At 35.0% G+C, this 25,414-nt stretch overlaps 1 long non-coding RNA gene across 1 annotated transcript in view; it reads left to right on the forward strand.

Annotated features, from left to right (window-relative positions):
* The window catches only part of LOC145273808 (uncharacterized), a gene marked incomplete at its 3' end in the record, with an annotated part of 36,143 nt that extends 12,063 nt beyond the window's left edge, over nucleotides 1-24,080 (forward strand). The window contains exons 2-3 of the long non-coding RNA XR_013866527.1: nucleotides 4,916-5,045; nucleotides 23,991-24,080. This is a non-coding gene — a long non-coding RNA (uncharacterized LOC145273808). The remainder of the gene's footprint in view (nucleotides 1-4,915; nucleotides 5,046-23,990) is intronic.
* Between the last annotated feature and the right edge of the window lie 1,334 nt (nucleotides 24,081-25,414).

Below are 25,414 nucleotides of genomic sequence, written 5' to 3' on the forward strand. Positions count from 1 at the left end.
TAAAACTATATTTGTCTTATTTAAAATAAATACATTAGAAAAATACTGTTATTAATTGGGACAGCATATTGCAAGCTACTTCCCGTTCTCATTATCAATACCCAAGATCAGCAGTCTCCAAACTATGGTCCGCAGGTCAGATCCGGGCTGCCACAGTCTTTAATCCGGCCTGCAGAACTCTGATGGAAAACATAAAAATAAAATATGTGAAAATCGCGTTGTTTTGTTTTTTGTTTTTTTTTTTTTGTTCAGAAAGTGATGAAAAGATGAAGGTTTTGGAGAACCAGTTTTGACTAAAAATCAAACCTAATGAGCAAAATTGTATTAAACATGTCCAGGTCATTTAAAAAAATTTTTTTTTGCTTGCGTAGCTTTAGAAAGTCCACAATATGGCTCTCGTTCAAAAACTTTGGAGACTGCAGCCCTAGATAGTGATGTGTCGAACCCCATTTACACTATTAGTACCAATTCTCCTTTTAAGATTTCATGCAAACCTGTTGCACTCTATGCCATTTTGTCACATATTATCCAATTTGTTTCTCTTCAGTCTATTATTTGTCTATTTTAATTTATTTAGATCTTATTTTAAAAAAAAATAAATAAATAAATAAAACCGAATACAATAACGTCAAAATTTAAATATGTCCTTTTCTGTTTCTGAATTTGTTTTAGATGAAGATTGATTATTCATATTATTTGGAGTCTTCAGACTACTGTTCTCCTATTGAATGTTATTTTCACAATGTTTCAGTCGATATAACCTCTGACCTTCTTCAGGTGTATCTTGTTGAATTCTGGAATCTTTTTGTCAAACTCCGGAATCTGCACAGAATTTCAAACAAAACCCTTTATTTAATCCACGGGGGTAGCATGCTCTTTTTCTGTCAGCCATGACTGGATAAAAATCCTAAGTAATTTACAATTGTATTTTGAGTGTTGGCCACACTGAAGATTGAACATTTAACCTCCATAAAAATGTAACTTACAACTGAAGGTTGTTGATTGGTTAGATTAAGTCATGTGACATTGGGAAATATATTAATTTAGATTGGCTGCTGTCAAAATTTTGGCTTTCCTAAACACAATATATACTCTTCATAACGGAAATGTTTTGCTAGGAAATCAGGAATATTCTTGGCTCGTAAAAAACGGATACTATAACATTTGTACTTGTTAGGGTTGATGAAATATTTTTACTGGTGATAATTTCTTTTGGTTATCATTTTAAATATTCTTGTTTTGTATATCGTTAAAATTAAAATGTACTCTATTCAATACACCATGGGTTTTTGCGATTCTCCTGAAAAAAATTTGAGGTTACATTAACTAAAAGGTTTAAAAATAGCATGCAAAATGAGAACAGTAGTCTGAAGAATACAAATGATTCATACTGTCCCCCTCTTAGAATTTTAGTTGCCTGAAACCTTTTCACATTGGATCATATGCATTGCATCATATCTTTGATTTTAAAGATATTGTGATTAAAAATAATAAGCAATGTTTGGTTGTTTAAAATGTTGAAGTTTTCATAAATACCTATCACTGTCAGCAAAGAGGTACATATTTAACCAAATGGATACGATTGTGGATTAAGTGATCTGCAATGCAAACTGAAATCAATTCACAGAGATCATGAACATTTTGATAGTAAAATAAATCGAAAACATTGTTTGAAGCAAAAATCTTACAATTTATCTATATTCTATTGGAGATATTTTTTTTTAACTTTCTAATAAGTTTTAAATTTATTTCGCTGTTTGTATAAAGAAAAAGCAATTAATCAAAATGTTATTTTCTTAAATTGGCTTTGAAACAATTGTAAAAGAAGTTTTGCTACAAATTTCCTTTGAAATTAGCTAACAAGAAAGCTATCGTTTTACATTTTTGTAAAATGTTTTTCCAATTATATTTCACTCTTTGTGTATATCAATCTTTTTTGTTTAGAAACTCAATGTATGAATGTATACTGAAGAGTATATGCACTGAAAAGAGATGGTATTGACATAATAATAACCGTTTGTTTCTGCATAAGGGAACGGATCTGTAAAAAATGTACTGAAATTTTAAGATGCTGGAGGAGCTGTTTTGCATGAAAAGTAAATATTTGAATTTTGTAATGTAACTATACTGTTATTTTATATATATATATATATATATATATGTGTGTGTGTCTGTGTACGGCACAATCACGTTGACACACCGGTTCTCACCAGATCACCGAAGTTAAGCAACGTTTAACCTTGCTAGTACCAGATGGGTGACCATTTGGGAAGGCTAGGTGCTGTATGTACTTTCTGGGAAGGTTGGGTGTGGGGCCAGCACCCTCACCCTGTAAAAAGAACTCCTCACTACAAAAGCATCTACAAAAAGTTGTAAATGGCCTATGCCTCTCCAGAGGCTCAAAGGCTATGAATGGATGGATAGATGGATGGAGATATATATATATATATTCCAGGTAGAAAGATATCCAAAAATTAAGAATAATTGAATTTTAACAAGGGTCGTTAATAGTGCTCAATCAAAGAAAGGAAATTATATTCTTTTTTATTATTCTTTATTTAAATACAGGCATATCTTGCTATGATGTGCAGACCGTTTCAATCATAATTGATCTTATCAGTCAAGACTTTTTAAAAATCCAAAAATTGAAAAGGGGTTCAAGACCATTTTCAATTTAAGAGATCTTAAGATCATTAACCTTTCTTCATGCCAGTCATGGCAAAATATATTTTCTCTCCTCTTAAATTGAAAATGGTCTTGAACCCATGACCATTTTCAATTTTTTGGATTTTTAAATCTTCTTGCCTGATGAGATCAATTATGGTTGAAGCAGTCTGCACATGACTGTATTTACATAAAGAATAATAAAAAAGAAATATATATATATATATATATATATATATATGATGAAAATGATGGAAATAGTATTCCGACAAAATAGAGAAAAAATAAAAAGGAACAAACCGTATTATGTGTTCATCGTTTTGTCTTTATTTCATCCAGAGGAAATCTCGAAATAAAGACGAAACGTTGATGAACACATAAAACGGTTTGTTCCTTTTTATTTTTTTTTTCTCTCTCTATCTATCTATCTATCTATCTATCTATCTATATATATATATATATATATATATATATATATATATATAAAATTAGGTATGTGTATGCATTATATTTGTATGATCAAAATTAGAATAAAGATTCTAGACATAAGGTTTAATATCATTATATCGTGACTAATCTTAAAATTCGTGAAATCCAGTTCTTGCTAGTTTGTTTTTTATTATTAATGCACATCCTTACACGAGGTCATGTGAGGTTATGATGACTTTCCTGTTGAGAGAAAATAAAAGGTTTCAATTGTTGTAAATATTTATCTTTTAACCTTGACTGCATGTTTAGTGTTTGCCATACGCTGAGTTTCCTCTTGTGTGAAAGCATTTGTCATGCTCTCATCACATCCATCTAATGAATCCAATCCTACAATAAAACATGAACCTCTTCACAAAAATATATCGTTGAAGAGGAGAGAGAGAAAGCTAAAGATTAAAAAAATTAAAAATAAACTTTGATAACAGAATATAGAGCAAGGTTGATTGATTTCAAGTAAACTTCATTTGGCTTTTACTAACCGCATTGAACCCAAGTTTTTTTTATTTTTCCACCCAAACGATTCAGGATCATGTCTGTTAAGGACTATGTTGGAGATGAGCAAGATGTCTGTTCACATTACATTTAAACTCTTACATGTTAGTACAATCAGGAAAGCAGGAAATAGTGACGGAATTATGTGTAGCAGTTCAACTCAAGAAGCATTTTTTTTTTTTTTTAAACTCATATTCATCTCAAACAAGGCATATTGGCACTTGAAATGTAAGCAGATACTATTTGGGATCGTATTTAACAGGGTACTGTAGATAGTTGAGAAGTAAGACGTCTGTTCACATTACATTTAAACTTCTGCAGGTTAGTAGAGTTAGGGAAGCAAGAAACAGGGTGGGAATACCAAAGTCTAGCTGTCCAAGGAAAGAAGTTATTGGAATAGAAGACTTTCCGGCATCTAGAGACCTCAACAGTAAAGGGGGATTTGCTACTTAGCAGGTTAGTTGGGAGTATTTCCATCGTTGAGGCACATGTGCTATGAGTTTGTCAGATCATATTCTATTAAAGTACTTGTAAAACAGACACACGGATGCAACATTGCAGCGATCGGACAGAGGTTGGAGCTTGGCTAATAAAGCAGGATCTACTTGATTTGAGACTTTTTTTTTTTTGATCCCCGACAAAAGGAGGGTAGACCTATAAATTCACCCTTGTTTGTTCGTCCGCACTTTCCTCAATAACTACGCATTGGAATTTTTTGAAATTTTGCACAAACATTAAACGTGATATGAGTAAAAAAAAAAGTAACAGAACGGATTTTCCAGAAAAACTCCGGTTGCTGTATTGTTGTTAACCTGCTTAGCCACTGTAAAAGTCTCCCGTGAAAGTCTCGCAAATATTTATTATATTTATATGTTATTTATCAATTGTATATATACTATTAAATTGAAATGTACAGATAGTTATCTATGTGCACTTGTTTATCATCTGGAACTCCATAGGAAGGCCGTTGATTGGTTAGATTAAGTCGTATGACATTGGAAAAGATATTTAGATTGGTTGCTGCCAGAATTTTAGCTTACCTAAACACTTAACGTATACTCCTGATAACGAACATGTTTTACTAGGAAATTGGAAACTTCTTCATTTTTGGCTCGTAAAAAAACGGACACTATAATATTTGTACTTGTTAAGGCTGATCAAATTTACTAGTGATAAGTTCTTTTGGTTATCATTTTAAATATTCTTGTTTTGTACATTGTCAAAGTTAAAAATGTACACCTGTTTAACCATTTGTCCGTCTTTCTTGCAGGTGTGCATCTGACTTCACTGGTCTCAAGGATCAATCAACCACCAACAACATAGTGCACAAGTTCATTATTCATTATAATGATCTTTTTGCTGACGAGAACGAACCAGGAGTATCTGCTTGGACTGCTGAAGTAAGTAACTTCATAACACCCCTCTCCTACACATACACAATTGTATTATTCAAACTAACTATTCTTCCCTTGATTATTGATCCCCCTGCAAAGGAGGGATTGGACCTAATAATTCACTTATGTCCGTTCATTTGTTCACATTTTCTCAGTAACCACTCCTTGAATTTTTTTTAATTTTGCACAAACATTAGTTATGGTGAAAGTAAATTTTTGCTAAAATGGATTTTCCAAGATAACTCTGATGGCCCCCTAGGGAATATTAAAGGAGTAAAATTGTCTTGAAATCGTTCATGTGTTTATTTGTTTGCACTTTTTTCAATAACCATAACTTTTAAATTTTTTCACAAATATTAGTCATGGTGAAAGTAAATTTTTCACTCGTGGAAGGGGACCTTGCATGCTCGGTTTGTGTGTGTGTGTTTTTTTTTTTTACAATAACTTTCTCTCTCCAGATGCATTTTTGTTGCACTCTGGAACCTGGGTAGAATATTGAACTGATTCCTTTATGTAATCTACACAGGATTGGGTGGGTGGGTGGGGGATAAATTGTTTTCGTTCCACCAGCCATGAACGGGTAGAAGTGTTAAGTTTTATTTTATTTTTACCTAATATCACGTGTAGTGAGGATTGAATATTCAACCTCCAGATGAATCTCTTTCCGCTGCATCACATCTGGTGCTACCAGATCAGGCTGTCTGAAAATACCGGCCTCCTGACCAAAAATGCGCCAAACATTGATTTTTATTTATTTGCAGACTGCTATCCTCCTCTTCATTGTTGTTGTTGTTTCACCACGTTTCGGTCAATCTCTGGCCATCATCAGTTGGTTAACTGCGATGAGATTGAAAGGCTTAATCTCTTAACTGTATCTTCAGTAATTACTGCTTTCCATAGTTGCTGTTATCTCCTCACGTTTGACCAACTAATCCTCTAGCCTGCTTTTAATAGGATTGAAACCGCTATCTTCAGAGAATGTTCACCTGGAACCATAGACTCAACGCCTTTATCCACTGTGCCATTGGCTCTTAAAAAAAAAATATATATATATATATATATATATATAATAAACATTGATATTCTTTCTTTCTTTTCCAATTGCAAAACTCATTTATGTTCTGCAAAGCCAAAAATTAAAACAATTTACGCCTACAAAACTACCAAACTAAACAACATGATCCAATATTTTGAAGATATAAAGCACTTAAAGCATAAAACTTTTTTCTCTAAAATTACTGGATTTGGCATTAAATAACCTGCCAATGGTTGATATGCCATAAAACAAAAATATTTCAAGATATAAAGAACTTGACGCATAGTTACTTTTTCCAAAATTACTGAATTCAGCATTAAATAATCTAAAATTGGTTGATATGTCGTTAAACAAAATGACCAGACCAAACTGTTGCATTATCGGTCCATGGTTAAACACAGTAATTAAAGAAAAAAAAATTACCTTGCAAATTATAAAGTAATTTTAGTATATGAATCGCTTTTGAAAGGAAAAAGTGTTCTTCTAACGATGACTATACGGATCAAGCATTGTATTCATCCTGCGGATCAGGAGTTATTATTAGGAGTCTATTAGAAAAACTTCTTTTTAATTTTAATTTTTTTTCTACAGAGTGGAACGATAAAGTTGTTGCCCTAAAGAAAACTACACTGCAGCTTTATTTTAAAACTTTTATTGAAAAAATAGATTCAGGTAACTTATGTAGTAGAGCTGACATCTATTCAATGTAACCGCCTTCAGCCTCAATTACCACCTCTATACAAGTCTGGAACTAGGAGCATGCCTTTTCCATAAATGCCGCAGGAGCTTGGTAAATGGCAGCAATGAGATTAGTTTTGGTGTTGTGGGAGGTCATGTTGGTGATGTTCTTGACATATGAGCAAGTGAAGTAGTTGAATGGGTTGAGGTAGGAGGGGGGCAGTTAGAGAAGGGTACAAAGTCATAGCACTACTTCTGAAGCCAAGCCTGGGTCTCTTTAGACTTGTGGGCTGGCGCTGAGTTCTGCTGCCATATCCAGGGTCTTCCAGTGGCCACCTAATTGCACCAAGAGATAACCACATTCTTCAGCACATCCAAGTGGACCTTGGTGTTGACTTTGAAGCCGATTTCGAAGATGTGAGGTTGCATGATGCGGTCCTCACTTGAAACCGCACCAAAGACCTTAACCGTGGCTGGAAACTTTGTTTTTATCATCCCGGGCATATCCCTGTTATTGGTGGCAATCCAGCAATGCATTTTGAGAGTGCTGACAATGGTTCTGTTGTCATAACTTGGACTGGTAGAGCATGAATTGTACAGCGGCATCTCTGATCTCACTTGTTGAACATTGTGTCGCTTTCAGACATGATAGACGGCTCCCATTACTCTTGGGATTTGTACACAACTGGCCAACTAGTAGATGGTCTGCAACAAAATTAAGAAAACCGGTTTTCATCAAATGGAAATGGAAGTGTGTTGTCTTTTCTAGAGCGACAATTTTATCGTTCCACCCTATACTCCAGCAAAAAATCACAACTGACTTTAAAATGAGTTAGGTTTTTTTTTTTTTTTTTTTTACATAGGCATCACCACATTATCAAGGCCAAGAGGCCACTCAAGGATAAGGGTTAAAGAGTGTACAGTAGAAATTGGACAATATAGTAATCATTAGTAATGAAAATTTGGTAAATTTGATAACTTATATGGAACGGCTCATCAAGAACTTATTTACGTTAGACTTGAAGACAACCATATTGTAGTCAGCCGGAAAGCAGGAAAACGGAAGACAATTCCACAGGCGTGCAGTTCTAAGAAAGAAGCTTTGTTCATGGAATCTACGTTTAGGTTTAGGCACAGATAAAGAGTGGGGGGAATTATTGATAGTGTTTACAGCTAGACGAGTGTTTCTTGTGAAAGTTTGGCGAGGGGGGACCATAGATTGAAGCTCAGTCAAACACTTTCCATGAAAATAACGATACATCAGAGACAAACTCGCAACATCTCTTCTGTGAGATAGAGGTTGCAAGGAGGAGAAAAGGACATCTCCTACGAGGCTACGAAGTCTATTTTGAACTCTATCACGGCAAGACAAGTCGTTTCTAGCAGCTCCTGCCCAGATGTGGCAACAGTATTCCATCCTTGGACGTACCTGGCTCTTATATAGAGAATAGCATCAGCAGTGAGATATTTACCGGATCGATAGAAAGATCCCACCATTTTTCCAGCGGCCTTGGCAACAGATTTGATGTACGTGTTCCATTTAAGATCAGGAGTAATGGTCAAGCCCAGAAGCTTGTCAAAACTTGAGGCCTCCTGAAGACGAGAGCCATTCATTTCAATTGATGCCAGATGTGGATCAGAATGTTGATGATGTAAAGAGAGAAGCTTGGTTTTAGATGCATTAAAAGTAATCAGCCACTCCTTTCCCCATTGTACTACATGCTCAAGATCAGAGGAGAGAGAATTGGAGAGAACTTGGTCGTTTACTGACTTAGATGTGCTACCATAAATGGTAGTGTCGTCAGCATAAATGTCTACAAATGATGTAAGGATGTGATTTGGAAGATCATTAATGTAGATCAGGAAAAGAGTTGGGCCCAGGATGGACCCCTGAGGGACACCGGCATTAATACTGTGAGCTTCTGATTTTTGCCCTTCAACTACTACTCTTATGAACCTATCAGACAGAAATGATTTAATAATTAAGAAGACTTTTCTAGCTATACCATAGCTAGCGATCTTATGAAGTAAACCTTTATGCCATACCCTATCAAAGGCTTAAGATATGTCAAGAGCAATTGCCCTAGAAAGATTGCCACCGTCGAGAGATTTGCTAATCCTATGCGATATAACTGTAAGCACATCTGCTGTAGATCTAGCAGAACGGAAACCATATTGAGTGTCACTAAGAAGGTTATTTTTGTTGAGATGGTTGATTACTTCTGTATTTAACACAGATTCTAGCAACTTACTCATGACGCACAGGAGACTTATTGGCCTGTACTGAGAGGGGGATGAGCGATCACCTGAATTCTTAAATACAGGGCATACTGATGAAATTTTCCAGGGAGATGGGAAACTATTCTCCTTAAGACAACATTTAAACAGTTTTGTAAGTATGGGCGCTAGTTCAGGTTGAAGTTTTTTGAGTACTATAATTGGAATACCGTCAGGGCCAGTTGCTTTACTGGAATCAAGGTTTTTGATTAGCTTGGCAACATCACGTACAGATATACGTATATCACATAGCGTGTTTTCTGATACAGGAGGAAATATTGGGGGTTGGCGGCCTTGGTCGCAAAGGGTAGAATTAGCTGCAAAGTTCTTGACAAAGAGTTTGGCTTTGTCTGATGCTGATGAGATTACCTCAGGTCCATTGATAATAGTTGGGATGGAGCACACGCTTCTGTTCAGGATTCTGTTTGCTATTTGCCAAAACTGGTGGGAACCAAGCCGCTGCTCAGCTACTTTGGACTTGACGGACTGAGCATACAACTCTCTTGCGTTCTTTATTACTTTCTTACAATGGTTGCTGGCAGTCCTGAAAGTGGCTTTAGTTTCCATACATCTATTACGTTTGAAGCAGTGGAAAAAGTGATTTCTGTGCGCAATGGCAGCAGCACATTCTGGAGAGAACCATGGCTGGCTGTTAGGTTTTTGCTGAAACTTTTTAGAGGGTATGAAACGGTCAATACCTACAATTAACCATTCCGTCAGGTCTAATACTATAGAGGACCACATCCTTTTTAAACATGGAATGCAGAGGTAGATCAGATATAAATGTACGGAAGCTATCCCAGTCAGCCTTAGTGTATCGATATACTGTACGATGGAGAGGTACGTCTGGGGACTTATTACATTTCATTTTTATCTTAATTGATACAACAGAGTGATCGGAAGATCTAAGAGGTGACAGAACAGAAACTGAACATAGTTCAGGGCAAGTTGTGAGAAAAAGGTCTAGTAGGCTCGCATACTGGCCGTCATTGTCGGGCACACGCGTGAGTTCCTGAACAATCTGAGTGAGGTCATAGGCAATGGAGAAATCATGACGGAACCTCCCCTCATCATCGGTCTTGTTTGAGTGGGTCAACCATTCGGCGTTGTGAACATTGAAGTCTCCACATACGTGAATGTTAGCTGAAGGATTAGCAGATAGGACTTGGTCAATTTTCTCAGATATGCTTTGAAAGATAGTAACTCCGCTGTTGTGGGGGCGATAGAGAGTAAATATAAATGCAGTAGTGTGAGCTAAAGCAACCCGGAAGCACATATAGGGTAAGTTAGGATCTTCCCTGGAGATGTCCCTACCACATGGAAAGCTATCTTTAATATAGGCACATATTCCATGCCCATGGCGATCTTGGGGGTCAGATTTAGAAGTTAAGTTAGAGTATCCTGTAATTGCAAACTCTTCTAGGGAAATAGCCTGTCTAATGCCAGTTTCACTTAAAAATAAAAGGTCTGGTTTAGTCTCCTGTAATTGGGTTTCAACCTCTGGAAAGTTAGAACGTAGACCCCTGATGTTGGTGAAGGAGACATGGTAGTAGGGGTCTACGTTGGAAGTTGGAGAACCGGGTTTAATTGTGTATTTTTTCTTGAAACTTGTCATGATGAAATTTTGGAATTTGTGGACTAGGTCGTCAGATTTACTTAGAACAGGACAGAGAGGGGAAACTAAGAGAGAAAAAGAAACAAAGAATTTTTTTTTTTTTTTGTAGCTAATGATAAGGTAAAGCCGTAACAATTACCGACTAGTATGGCATCGAGAGGCCCCACCAGAAGCTACTGCATGGTCCAGAATCCATTCACCAAATGGCAATACAGCAGCCTCAGTACTTTGCACCTGCTGATAGGACAGCCTCCTTAGTGGTTAATCTAAGGTTCAGGTCCCTGACTATCAGGCGGATTACGTCAGCCCAGACAAAACGTTTACCTCCAGCACCCTTATTAGTGACATGGCTACAAGGATAGACATAGAAACAGAAAATTTCCGCCATCTCTGCCAACTGTTCGCGCAAAATACTGCCAACCTAGAAAACAGCTTTTTCTTCTCCCTTTGTCAGAAAAATCACTCATTAAAAAATGAGGACTGAGGGACAAATAAGAAGAAGCGAGAGTAACAGGAGCTGGCGATAACGCATCCACAATGCGTTTTCTATTCTCCATTAAAAAAAAAAAAAAAAATTATTAAGTATTGTACTTAATAAAAATCCAACAGACGTGTTTAAGGGAAAGTATGGTGATAGATTCCCCTCTCACGAACTAAGAATGAGTACAAATTCGTAATCTATTTTTGCAATCAACTTGGTAGATAAACATTTATGGACGAGAAAAAAAGCTAGCATTTAATACAACAGAAACACATAAATTAAATACTGAAATAAAATGTAGTTATTAATATTTGAATCTAAAAATAAAAAGTGCGAATTAATATTGAAATCACTTATCTCAAAAACACTTCCGTCTCCAAAATGCAAACTAGTGAAGAATTTAACTTTTAATAGCGTTCAGAAGATTTTTTTTTTAAATTAACCGTTAAAAGAAAAGCGTGATTTTATTCTGAACTTTAGCTAGTCACGTTTTAAGAAACTTACGATATAAAAGAAAAGCGGATCAGGGGGGGTTCTTCCGAAGTTAGTTGGTGACGTTATAAGTAATTGCGAGATAAGATGGAAGCCAGAATTTAGGGGTGGGGACTGAAAAGGATAATATAATGGATTGATTATACAATATTTAAGATCAACTCGGTAGATAAATAAACATTTATGGACGAGAAAAAAAGCTAGCATTTAATACAACAGAAATACATAAATTAAATACTGAAATAAAATGTAGTTATTAATATTTGAATCTAAAAATAAAAAGTGCGAATTAATATTGAAATCACTTATCTCAAAAACACTTCCGTCTCCAAAATGCAAACTAGTGAAGAATTTAACTTTTAATAGCGTTCAGAAGATTTTTTTTTTTTAAATTAACCGTTAAAAGAAAAGCGTGATTTCATTCTGAACTTTAGCTTGGATATTTTTAAATTCTAGGCAGTCACACCTCATACCTTCTGACTTCGTAATGCTAATTTAGAGATCAATACTTTTTTTTTATGCTATTAACGTGCTAATGTTTTAGTGTAATTGTAGATTTGGTAAGCTCTATACTGTGGCAAAAGCCAAGCAGTACAATCTAAAATGAAGTTGGAATTATGTGCACATGTATTGTCAAAAACAGAATGGCAACGAAGGGAAAAAAAAAACCTTTCATATGCAAATCTTGGGGGGCAATTAGTTAAATCCGGGTTTTTTTTCATAGCAAGCTATTACTTTTTTTTTTTTTTTTTTTTTTTTTTTTTTACAATTTTATTTGAGTGTTTGTTGGCAAAAAAATATTCCCACTTTTTTTATATGAACTTCATAAATTGAAATTTTGCCTCAGATTTTTCTTCCCCAAATCTTTTAGTTTTTGGGATCTTTAAAAAAATTTGTTGAAAGAATCCATGTTTTTGCAAAGGTATTCCTATGAAAGATTTTTTTCTAGTTACAAAAGTGTTGTCCACTAAAGTGATTTTTTTTTTTTTTTTTTTTTTACTTCAAAAATTATATCAATGATTTAAAAAAAAAAAAAAAAAAACTTCCCTTATTCTTCCATTCAAACCAACAACAAAAAAATAATCGGTTGCCAAGTGTGGATCCTATTTCTATTAAATTTCATCTTTCGTGTTTGGTTTGAATCAAGTAGCCATGTGTCAGACAAATTACTATTTAGGTCTGATTTTCAAAATCTGATACAATAAATTTATCTTAAATACTTGTTTACAAATGTCACCCCTGCCCAATTCCTTGATTTTTTTTTTTTTTTTTTCCCTTCTCACCTTTTGTATTTGCAAATGGAAGAAACCTGGAATGTTATCTCAAAAGATATCGCTTAAAAAATAAGATCAAATTCACACAGAGTTCAGAAAGAAGTGAAAGTTTAAACATTCTAATGAACTTTTAATCTTGTCAACTTAAGAAGGCGATAGCTTCTTTGCATATTTGATAACGTAATTTACTTTTGTTTCTAAATTTATTTTTAAAATAATTTTTGATTTACAAAAGAAAATGTATGTCATGATTGTATCAGCTAATCTGTTTCATAAAATATGCAATTGCCTTATAGAATTTCTATCTTAATAAAGTTAGATGTGGTTATGTAGTTGTGTGGTTTTTAGATGACTCCTAGCTTTTCATGGAGAAAAAATACTCTACTACTTATTGTCATAGACTAACCAGGAACTAAATTAGTAAGAGAAAGGTAAGAAAAAAAAAATTTTCATTCTCGTTCCAACAAGACTAAAATTAGATTAAACAATCAGTCAGCTGCTGATGACATTTCTTCTTTTTTTTTTTTTTTTTTTTTTTTTTAATCTATTGAACAAGTTGCTAGAAGGGGGGAGGTTTCTTAAAATGTAATGTGACTGAGGATGTCTATATAAAGATGAGAAAGAAAGATGCTATGTCCTTCTTTTTAACCACTGTATTTTATCTGTGTTCCCAGCCAGTGCCAAGTATTCTTGCTTAGTATACAGGATGGAATTGTTAATTCTCATTGAGGTTGTGTTTAGTTTAATGGGTATTCTTGATAAAATCGTCTACAGTGAGTTTCAATCCAATTGAACCTTATTGCGATTCTCTAAGCAATGAAGAAATGTTGAAATATCATCTGGGTAGGAGTACAAAACAGACTTTGTGGCTTAGTGGGGGATGCCCTTTTCTCTTCCTTGCAACCTTTCTCCCACAGAAGAGATGTTGCGAGCATATCTTTGTTTATCGTTATTTCCATGGCAAGTGCTTGTCTGAGCTCCAATCTCTGGTCCTCCCTCGCCAATCTTTCTCGAAAAACACCCGTCTAACTGAAACCACTGTCAATAATTTTCCCCATTCTTTATCTGTGCCTAAATCAAAACATAGATTCCATGAACAAAGCTTCTTTCTTAGAACTGCACACCTGTGGAACTCTCTGCCACGTGCCTGTTTCCTTCCTGACATCAACTTGGAGGTCTTCAAGTCCAACATAAACAAATTCCTGATGAACCGCCCCCTTAAGTAATGACACTTTATCAAATCTCTGATACTAACTATTATTACGATACTATCCCATTGATTACTGTACACACAATAACCCTTATCCCTGAGTGGCTTCTGGGTCTTGATAAGTGGTGACCTCCATGTAAAAAAAAAAAAATTATTTAAAATGCAGAAAAAAACTATTCATTTTTAGATATTTTGTGCAATTCTAGTCTTTGTATAAAAGAATTGATAAAGTTTTGAAAGATTTCCTTTATCCTTTCATATTTTTATTCAAAATATTTATTCTGTAAAAATGCTGAACGAAAAACAAAATTTCAAATTCCATTTGAACATTTTTTTACCCTCACTTTTTTCTTTTAAACATTGATTCATGTAACTTTAAGTTAAGATTCTTTTTAAAATCTCAGCAGGAAAGCTCCAAATATTATTGCCGGAATTGCATTTTTAAGACTTGGAGTCCCAGATCCTGTCACAACTATGTGATTAATTAATGGTTGATTAAGCCATATGAACACTCATATAAAAGTTGTGACTTAAAAGTCCACGTCTGCTTCTTTTTTTTTTTTTAATTTCAACATTTGTTTTTCTACTCCTCACATATTTGCTAAGTGCCCCTTTTAGGAAGATTGACATGTTTGCATATTTTGGCATATTACTTGAAAGCATGAATGTGACCCAACCTCCTATGGTGATCAAATTTTCCATTAATAACGGTTATAATAGTTAAATTAGAACTTTTCTTATATGAACAATCCCGGGCAACACTCAATTGCCCTGTTGACTCCATTTATTTGTTTGATGATGCAACTAGACTAAGGAAAAGTAGCTTCAATTAACAGATTTGGGATGGATAATATTTAATAATGATATTGTTTTGCAAAGAAAACAATTACTTTCGAGAGGATAGTATGAAAAGTATTTTAAATTTTGGGAACAGTATCTGGCCCTGAGGTCAACTAAGAATGATCAGCGTGGGAACAAATTCAGTGGAAATTTACTTTGATACGCGATTATGCATATATGGAGCCAATCAGAAGAGAAGGGGAGATGTCGTAACGACCCCTGATTGGCTAGTTTGGGTTGGGAGAAGCACCCCCCCTCTCCCCAATATATATATAAGCTTATCCACAAGTGATTTTTAGGGAGTTGAGCAGTAGAATCAAGGCGAATTGAACAAACAGCCACTGACTGCTGGGAAAATATGCCAAATTGGAATACTGCTGACAATCTCTCTCTCTCTCTCTCTCTCTCTCTCCCTCCCTCTCACTCTCTCCCCCTCTCCCTCTCTTTCACTCTTTCTCCCTCTCCCTCTGAATAATATTTTCATCACATATCGTATTTTGCACAAACTAAAATAGATTTGTGTTGGTGAAAATGCTCACTGCCCATACTCTTGCTTAATATCACAGCAACAAAGACTCCTGCCCTATCCCTGCATTTGCAGACTGCTGGTGACAACATAGGAAGAAAAGAAAGTCAGATTCACATAATTGTGGCTAGAAGTTTTCCACCTATCGGCTTTACGATAGGCAAAAATTGAATTCAGTATTATGGGTGAATGGTTCTCCAAGTGAGAGCACTGTCGGTTGCAGATGATGCTACACTTGTTGAACTGTGGACTCTGAAGTGATTTAATTCCAACTGCCTATACAATTATCTCCTACAGTGGTGTTATATTAGTATAAGTGCTACCGGTCGCAGAAGAAGCGACATGTGTTAACTGAACTCTGAAGTGATTTAATTTCAACTGCCTATACCTTTATCTTGGTACAGTGGTATTATATTAGAATTTTGTAGTCATAGTTTTTGTTAATATTATTTGCTATAAAAAATAAAACCAACGACTGGAATTTTTACTTCTTGTTTCTGTGAAGGAGTTTGCATTGCTACCAGACCAGACGGTCAACTTTAGATGGTTCCAGAAAAATAACTATCAGGAGAGGAGTGCCTACCTCCTCACCAGAAAGAGGCCTGTTGCCTGCGAATCAACAACAATCACAACGTGGCGTGGGCCGCACGTGTCTCCCTAGATCAACGGACATTTCTTGTTGAAACAGAATAACCAGAATCCCTCATCAAATGTGTAGATGATCAGGCCAAACTGACGTCTTAGAAAAGTTATTCTGAGTGATCAGAATAACTTTTTGGGGGCATTCTGTGATTGGAAAGGCCTAACACGAACTCAGATACTGGGGTTAATCTCGGTTATCAGTGCCAGACCTGATATAATCTTTTTGTTATAACCATCTTTTCAGGTTATATGAATAAATCCTGTTTATATATATATATATATATATATACATACAAAGTATTGTGCGTGTTTGTATAAAACTCTTACAGCCCAAACCACTGGAACGATCATGACCAAACCTGGCATGATGATTGTCCCCCTCCCAGGGATGATGCACACCATTTTTCAAGGTTAAGGTCAAACGTTGTCATAGCTTATGTTTGAATACTCTCCTACAGCTCACATCACTGAACCAATCATGATCAAACCTGGCATGTTGATGGTCCCCCTCCCAGGGATGGTGCACGCCATTTTTCAAGGTCAAGATTAAATGTTATGGCCGGGACTTTGTTAGTATTTTATAATTCAGCTTTTAGTTGTATTTTGCGTGTCTTTTTTGTTTCCATGTAAAAATAAACTGATAATACTTCTATATTATCTGTGCAATATGTTCTTTATATGCTAATCATAAATGAAATGAATATCATTTTAAAATACATGAATTACGTTTATCAACAAATTGTTTGATTATTTTCTCTTTTGGTAAAGAAATCTTGTTTATTTGCGTGAATCCTCAAATTGCATGCTATCTTTCAAATATTTATATTCTTTTTAATTATTTATGGTTGCTTCTATCCAATTTAAGTTTTAAAATGGGATTAATTAAACCCAGAGGCATACTAAAAGTCTTAAAGTAAATTTGTATGCATCAATGTGGTATTGTTTTCGAACTTGGCATGTCGAGGTCCTCAATCTGCCTTTTTAGCCACTTCATCACCGCCACCTCTCTTAAGTGTTGTAACCAATTTTCCCCCCATCTATTTTCATAGCTTAAATAGCTCATGTCTTCATTAATGTCTTTGTAAAATTTCTCTTCCTTTCCTATATCTTTATATATCTATAGAGTTGAGTTTTTCTCACTCTGGCATTGATATTGAAAACCTACTTTTTTTTATTAAAAAATTGTTAAAATGAACTTAATATACTCGGCCATGAATATGCAAACGACTTCATGAAGGTTAACTAATTTGCATATTCCTGTGAAAAACGAGTGTTCATTAATTATTCATTTTTATTTCTTATTAGATTGGTTTTTATTTAATAATTACGCTTAATTCTTTTTATACGTAGTTTCTACATTGTGCATAATTGCATCAAATTTTGGGTGGTAATGTTCTAGCACATGAACCTGTTATATATATATATATATATATATCACCTTTTCTGTGTGTGTACATGAAGCTTCTTTACCAAACTCCTTTGAATATTTGGTTTACAGTGTTGAAACTGGATATATAGGGTATTTGGACCCCAGGAATGCTTTCGATTTGGTTTTTAGCTGTTAAGGAGTCAAAATTGAAAAAAACAAATAGTCAGCCTTGGCAGGAGTAAATCAACTAACTTATATACATTTTTAGCTTGAAGTCGCTTAATTTTTAGCCTTTTTTATCCATCTGGCAACAGCTCAGATGAAAGCTTTAGTGCTTGATAGCAGCTAAATCTGGAGCGCTGAAAATTTTGATTTCGATTCCAGCTGATGGCACCCAAGTTATTTATATTTTCACTTATGAAATCATTACTATTGGGTATAATAGAAATATCAATAGAGAACTACTGATGCAATTCTCTATCTGTATAAAAGCCAAGTACGTCCAAGGATGGAGTACTGCTGCCACATCTGGGCAGGAGCTGCTAAAAACAGCCTATCCTGCCTTGACAGAGTACAAAATAGACTTCGTGGCTTAGTGGGGGATGCCTTTTTCTCTTTCTTGCAACCTCTCTTCCACAGAAGAGATGTTGCGAGCATATCTTTGCTTTATCGTTATTTCCAGGGCAAGTGCTCGTCTGAGCTCCAATCCCTCGTCCCCCCTCGCCAATCTTTCACCAGAAACACCCGTCTGGCTGAAACTACTGTCAATAATTTTCCCCACTCTTTATCTGTGCCTAAATCAAAATGTAGATTTCATGAGCAAAGCTTCTTTCTTAGAACTGCACGCCAGTGGAACTCTCTGCCGCTTGCCTGTTTCCCACCTGACAACAACTTGGACGTCTTCAAGTCCAGCATAAATAACCTCCTGACAACCCCCCCCCCCTTAAGTAAGACACTATCAAAACCCCCAATACTAATGATTACTACGATACTATCTCATTGATTACTGTACACACAATAACTCTTATCCCTGAGTGGCCTTCGGGCCTTGATAAGTGGTGACCCCCATGTAAAAAAAAAAAAAAAAAAAAACTTGCTCTATAATAATAAATATGAGATCTCTATGAATTAAAATATCATATTTAAGAATATTTTACAATCAGCCGACACTAGGCGGCCTACTAGTGTGTGTGTGTATATATATATATATATATATATATATATATAAAGCCTGAGGAGTTCTAGAGTGGATGAAATGCCGAATATTCAGTGTAGCTTAATCGCCATATATATTTTATAAATTACTAACTAGCTCTACATACGTATTGAGCACTTTTGAAGTAAATAAGTTTATGCATAAATCTATACTTTCGTATATTAATTTTATGTGAGTAAATTAAGTAGTTATATATATATATATATATATATATATAAAAATATACTTATTTAATCTGAATAGATTAACAAAAGTATAGTATCCGTGCAGGCTAATAATAATCACGACAAATACGATGGTATAGTTAACAAAAAAGTGTACAGGGTGTAACGATAAATTTGTCACCCTAAATTAAACAACACTACAGTTTTATTTTAAATCTTTTATTGAAAAAATCAATTCAGGTAACTTGATTATGTAGTAGAGCTGACATTTATTCAATGTAACCACCTTCAGCCTCAATCACTGCCTTGATACAAGTCTGAAACTGGGAGCATGCCTTCTCCACAAGCATCGGCAGAAGCTCAGCGAGTACTTGGTGAATGGCAGCGATCAGGCTGGTTTTAGTGTTGTGGGAGGTTATGTTGGTGATGTTCTTGACATATGACCAAACGACGTAGGCCAGCGGGTTCAGGTCGAGGCAGGAGAGGAGTCCAGTGAGAGAAGGGTACAAAATCATACCACTCCTTCTGAAGCCAAGCCTGGGTTTCTTTGTAATTGTTGGCCGGCACATTCCTGCTGCCATACTTAGGGTCTTCCATTGGCCACCTGATTGCACCAGGAGATAACCACACTCTTCAGCACATCTAGGTACACTCTGGTGTTGACCTTCAAGCCAGCTTCAAAGATGTGAGGCGGCATGATGTGGTCTTTACTTGAAACCACACCAAAAACCATAACTGTTGCCAGAAACTTTGTTTTCATTACCTTGGGCACGTCCCTATTATTCATGGCAATCCAGTGATGCATTTTGAATGTGCCGGAAATGGTTCTATTGTCATAACTTGGATTGGTAGAGAGCATGAGTTGTACAGTGCTGCATCTCTGATCTCGCTCGTTGAACATTGTGGCACTTTCAAACGTGATAGAAGGCTCCTATTACTCATAGGATTTGTACACAACTGACCAACTATTAGATGTGGTCTGCAATAAAAAAAAAAAATTAAAAAAAACTGGTTTTCATCAAACAAATTGATTCATGTCTTTTTCTTTTTTTTTTTTTTTTGCAACAATTTTATAATTCCACTTCGTACTAAAAGTTAGTTTTATACTGCAGTTCTCATTTCGGATAATAGTTTGTAGAATCTGAACAATATGAATAATCGATCCTCATCTCAAAGAACCAGGATTATTTTATTTTGAATTTTTGAGATGAGGATTGATTGTTCAGATTGGATTCTTCAGACTACTGTTCTCATACAGAGTGCAGATTCCAGAGGTCAACAAGATACACCTGAAGAAGGTCATAGGTTACACTGACAAAAGCATGAAAATAACACTCAAGATGAGAACAGTAGTCTTAAAAATCTAAATACTAAAAAGGATTTTATCTTTTATTTTGTATTTTGGCAACGTGAACTCGAATGTTTGTATCGACAAGACGTAGATTGATGCATTTATTTTTGATCTTGACTACCGAAATATTTTCTGTATCTCTAGTGAGATTACGTTTAAAAACAAAACTCAAGTCCTTGCCGATCTTGATTGAAGGTGAATGCATTTAAACTTTCATTTACTCGTGGAAAAGAAGTGCTAATGTGTTTTTGAGGTGATTTTTCTCTTTTTCTTTTTGCTAATCAAAATTGTTTCTAGTTTATTCTTAAGGGGATCTTTTTATATATTATTACACTTTTTGGTGGGGGTGGGGATTACACCACAACCTTTGGGCCGGGGGGGGGGATAACTTCCTTATATATCGAACTGGATATTCCTATTACATTTTTCTAAACAGAAATGAATGTGTCTATACAAAAAATTCCTATTTACTTGCCTCCCCACGAGGGCAAAGTAAGATCTTCAGTTGGATTTATCCAGCTCATCAAAATGAGGCATTCTGAATTGGCACTAAAGTTACACTTTTGTTTTTGTTGTTCTTTTTTATTTCATCCCGAACAAGGCACTGAGCCACTTAGCTTAGTCATGAGGGGCTACTATTTGGGACCATATTTGCAGGGATATTATTTAGGGAATTGGGCAGTGAGATGTCTGTTTATATTACACTTGAATTTCTGCATGCCAGTACGGTCAAAGAAGCAGGGACCCGGGAGGTAATTCCATTGTCGTCGAGGGGATACTAGTGCTTTAAGTTCATCAGAGCACTTGCAATTAAAATACTTGTAAAATGGATACAATGATGCTACGTTTCAGCAATAGGACAGAGGTTGTCTCAGCCTAGGAATTTTTTATACACTGACTTTGAATTATTTATTTTCAAAAATTATAAAAAAGTATGGGAAATGGATGTTGTTGGTAATCCTCTGTTTATCCTACTTTGTCTCGTTTACTCTTAGCTAAAATCATTGCAGTCACCACAATACCACATTTACTCTTGGAGCCATCCTTCTCAAAATATCTCCAATATGTTAAAATTTAAGGTTTTGTTCAGAATTCATTCTATATTAAAGAACAAAAAAATTTGACAAGTGACAAAATGAAAACGTCATATTCCAAAAATTACTTAAATAATTAATCAAGTAGTTTTATTTTTATCAAGAAAATTATTTTTAAGCAATTAATGGGAATTTGTAGGCATTTCAACATAGATCTAGTAAATAGGAGTAATTATTGAGTTATCTCTTTTTTCTTTTTCAAAATGGCAAGATCGTCACTCTTCAGATACTTTCAAATCTAATTTTCTGTAAAAATAAACTACTTGATTAATTTACATCATTTTGGGCATATACTTTCACTTCATCAATACACCATATAAATTTTATTTTTTTAATACATAGGAAATTCTGCACAAGAAGCAAATCTAATTTTTTTAATATATTTATATTGAAATTCATTGTAAGATGTTATACTTTAGCTATAAATTCGGTTTCTACTTTTTTTTTTTTTCACTAAGAATGTAGAAATAAAATAAAATTCCAATAGAGCTTTAACCGGCTTCCTTCAAAGGAAGAAGTTTCATGGGACTATGAAATTCACAAGCGGTCCCCAATCGCATGTTTATCCCTGTTAGGGAAGATGACAATGGTAGGTTTTTGTAGCTCTTGCAGGGAGGTGTCGTTGTCCATCTACATATAGCGCCTGGTATTTACAAATTGGTCACCCATCCGATACTGATCAGGCTTAATGTTGCTTAACTTTGGTGATCTAGCGAGAACCGGTGTGTTAACGTGATTATGCCACATAGAGTTACTTCTGATTATAGATTATGAAAAGACAAAAATCATGTATTAGGTGTGGAATATACTCTGTTATCACAAGCCACATTTTTAAAAAAAAGTTTGTAATCGATTTAATGTCATTTAAAGGAATCATTTTGTACGAAATTAAAGTCATTTAAGCAGAGTAGTGAGTGGATCTTGAATTTTACTTTCAGCATAACTTTTCTTTTATTTTTAGTCCTTATATTTCATTAACAAAGTTTCTGACAAAGGGGGAAGAATTGCTGTGTTCTGGGTCGGAATGTACCCATCTCACACTTATTGTCTAGTTTTTGACCTTGAAGTGTTTTTTTTTTTTTTTTTTTTTTTTTTTTTTTTTTTTTTAACTCCTTACATCAAATGGCTTCATGCTTTGTTTGGAGTGATGTCTATTAAAAAAAAAAAAATTGCCCATCATTTTATAAGATACTTTTTAAAATTCACGAAGAAAAAGATTTTGCAATATATTTGAATAAAAAATCTTTTTAGTAAAGAAAACTGGTATATTGTTCAGGAGCAAAACTTTCAAATTTGAAAGTTTAGAACAATTTAATAATTTTTTTTTTTTTTTCTAATCATCTAAAATCACATCATGAAGATATTTAAATATCATTTTGTGACATGTTTATTTTCCTAATTAAAACTTTCGTCCATCATAGGCTTGTCATCAAATTGAGGCTGATCTGGATGGGTCTTTCAAATTTTACATCCGTTTTACATTTTTGCATTTTATAAAAACTTCTTAGCATATCACCCTTTCTTATGTGATTTAGCTTTGAATTTTTTGTTGACCTTCAAACCTTAAAGGTTGATTTAGTTCAACTTTAGATAACCTATCTGCATGCCAAGTTTGGTTGAAATCTATACAGTACTTTCTGGGTTTAGTCAGCCAAACAGATGGTTACTTTTATGTATAAATAGATTTTATTTATGAATGAATAGATTTTTTTTATTTATGAATGAATAGATATTTTTATTTATGAATGAATAGATATTTTTATTTATGAATGAATAGATTTTTTTTATTTATGTATGAATAGATTCTGATTCCCATCTGGCATCAATTGAAATGAATGGCGCTCGTCTTGGGGAGGCCTCATGTTTTGATAAGCTTCTGGGCTTGACCTTTACTCCTGATCTGAAATGGAACACGTACATTAAATCTGTTGCCAAGGCCGCTGGAAAAGTGGTGGGATCCTTCTATCGATTCAGTAGATATCTCACTGCTGATGCAATTCTCTATTTATATAAGAGCCAGGTATGTCCAAGGATGGAGTACTGTTGCCACATTTGGGCAGGAGCTGCTAGAAAGAACTTGTCCCGCCTTGATAGAGTTCATAGCCTCGTAAGAGATGTCCTTTTCTCTTCCCTGCAACCTTTTTCTCACAGAAGAGATATTGCGAGTTGTCTCTGCTTTATCGTTATTTTCATGGCAAGTGTTTGATTGAGCTTCAATCTATGGTCCCCCCTCGCCAAACTTTCACAAGAAACACTCGTCTAGCTGTAAACACTATCAATAATTCCCCCTACACTTTATCTGTGCCTAAACCTAAACGTAGATTCCATGGAAAAAGCTTCTTTCTTAGAACTGCACGTCTGTGGAACTGTCTTCCGTTCTCCTGCTTTCCAGCTGACTACAATCTGGTTGTCTTCAAGTCCAACGTAAACAAGTTCTTGATAAGCTGTTCCACTTAGTTACCAAATTTACCTAATTTCTATTACTAACAATTACTATATTGTTCAATTGACTACTGTACACTCTTAACCCTTATTCCTCGAGTGGTCTCTGGGCCTTGATAAGTGGTGATGCCTATGTAAAAAAAAAAAAAAAAAATTTATTTATGTATGAACAGATTTTATTAAATGAAGACATCGAGAATTTTGTGGATCTTTTTATAAAGAGTGAATGTTTTTCACCTTCCAGAGAAGGCCCAAATCAAGCAGTAGTGCACCACCCTCTCGCCCTCCACCACCTAAAGGAGAAGAGAAGAAAACCATGACATCTCCAAGAAAGGTAAGAATGGCAATTAGCATTTTTTTTTTTTTTTTTTTTTTTTTTTTTTGCTGTTGTTTGTAAACAAAATAAAAAATTCCATGCATAATGCCTGGAATTTCTGCCCTTTAAACATTTCCATGCCCCCCCCCCCACACTTAAAAAAACTTAACTCATTTTACATTTTCCTTGACCAAAAGCTATACCCCACCGTTAGTTTTTTTTCTATTAATTCTGCCAGTAATGAAAACGTTGGATTTATCAAATGGCCCAAGCAGTAAGACCATTAACTGCATTTTGCATGAATATTTGCTTGATCATAAGCATTTCAGTCAAGCAACTCTTTTATTTCTCAAGAGCAATGATTCTCAACCAGATGTAAATTTCAAAATTGATCCCAGGGGTAAAAACTGACATAACATACAGGTAAATCGGTTCTGGACTTGATTATTCAATAGTTATTCTATAAAGTGCAACAACTGACGTATTTCTCTTGTACAAGAAACGGACATAAGTTTTCTGTCTCTTTTATGATGCTAAATATTTTATATAGACATGTAATTAAAATAGTTGATGTGGAAGAGAGGTTAAAAATAGCTGGTGCAGGGAGAGCGCGGTTAAAAATAGCTGGTGCGGGGAGAGCGCGGTTAAAAATAGCTGGTGCGGGGAGAGCGCGGTTAAAAATAGCCGGTGCGGGGAGAGCGCGGTTAAAAATAGCCGGTGCGGGGAGAGCGCGGTTAAAAATAGCCGGTGCGGGGAGAGCGCGGTTAAAAATAGCCAGTGCGGGGAGAGCGCGGTTAAAAATAGCCGGTGCGGGGAGAGCGCGGTTAAAAATAGCCGGTGCGGGGAGAGCGCGGTTAAAAATAGCCGGTGCGGGGAGAGCGCGGTTAAAAATAGCCGGTGCGGGGAGAGCGTGCCGTTAAATACATCTGTATCAATAGTATTAGTAGTAAATGGATTATGAATTAAGTTTTTCTTCCAGAAAATGCCTATAACATAGGATAATTTGTTATTATTATTATTAACTGCTATGCATAGTGATGTCATTAAGAACTGTTTGCTGCGACGATGTTATCCACTTTTCTAGAGCTACTGTTTAAGCTGTTTTGTTTTGGTCCTTTTTATTTTTTTTCTGAAAGAAAACAACTCTTTAAACTTTATATTTTATTTACTTAATGAAGATGAATTTTCTTACCAATGAATTTTTTCTGCATGATCTAAGAGTCATGAGAGGATCAAGGATATTATATCATGACTATCTTCACTAAAATTCAAGGCTACAGTTGAAATTCAACTTCAACGCTTTCCTACATGAAAAACCAACAAACCCACTTGCTATTGATTTCCCCGTACGC

This window comes from Euprymna scolopes, unplaced genomic scaffold (assembly GCF_053919585.1).
Source record: "Euprymna scolopes isolate OS-2025 unplaced genomic scaffold, ASM5391958v1 sca190, whole genome shotgun sequence".
Lineage (NCBI taxonomy): Eukaryota > Metazoa > Mollusca > Cephalopoda > Sepiida > Sepiolidae > Euprymna > Euprymna scolopes.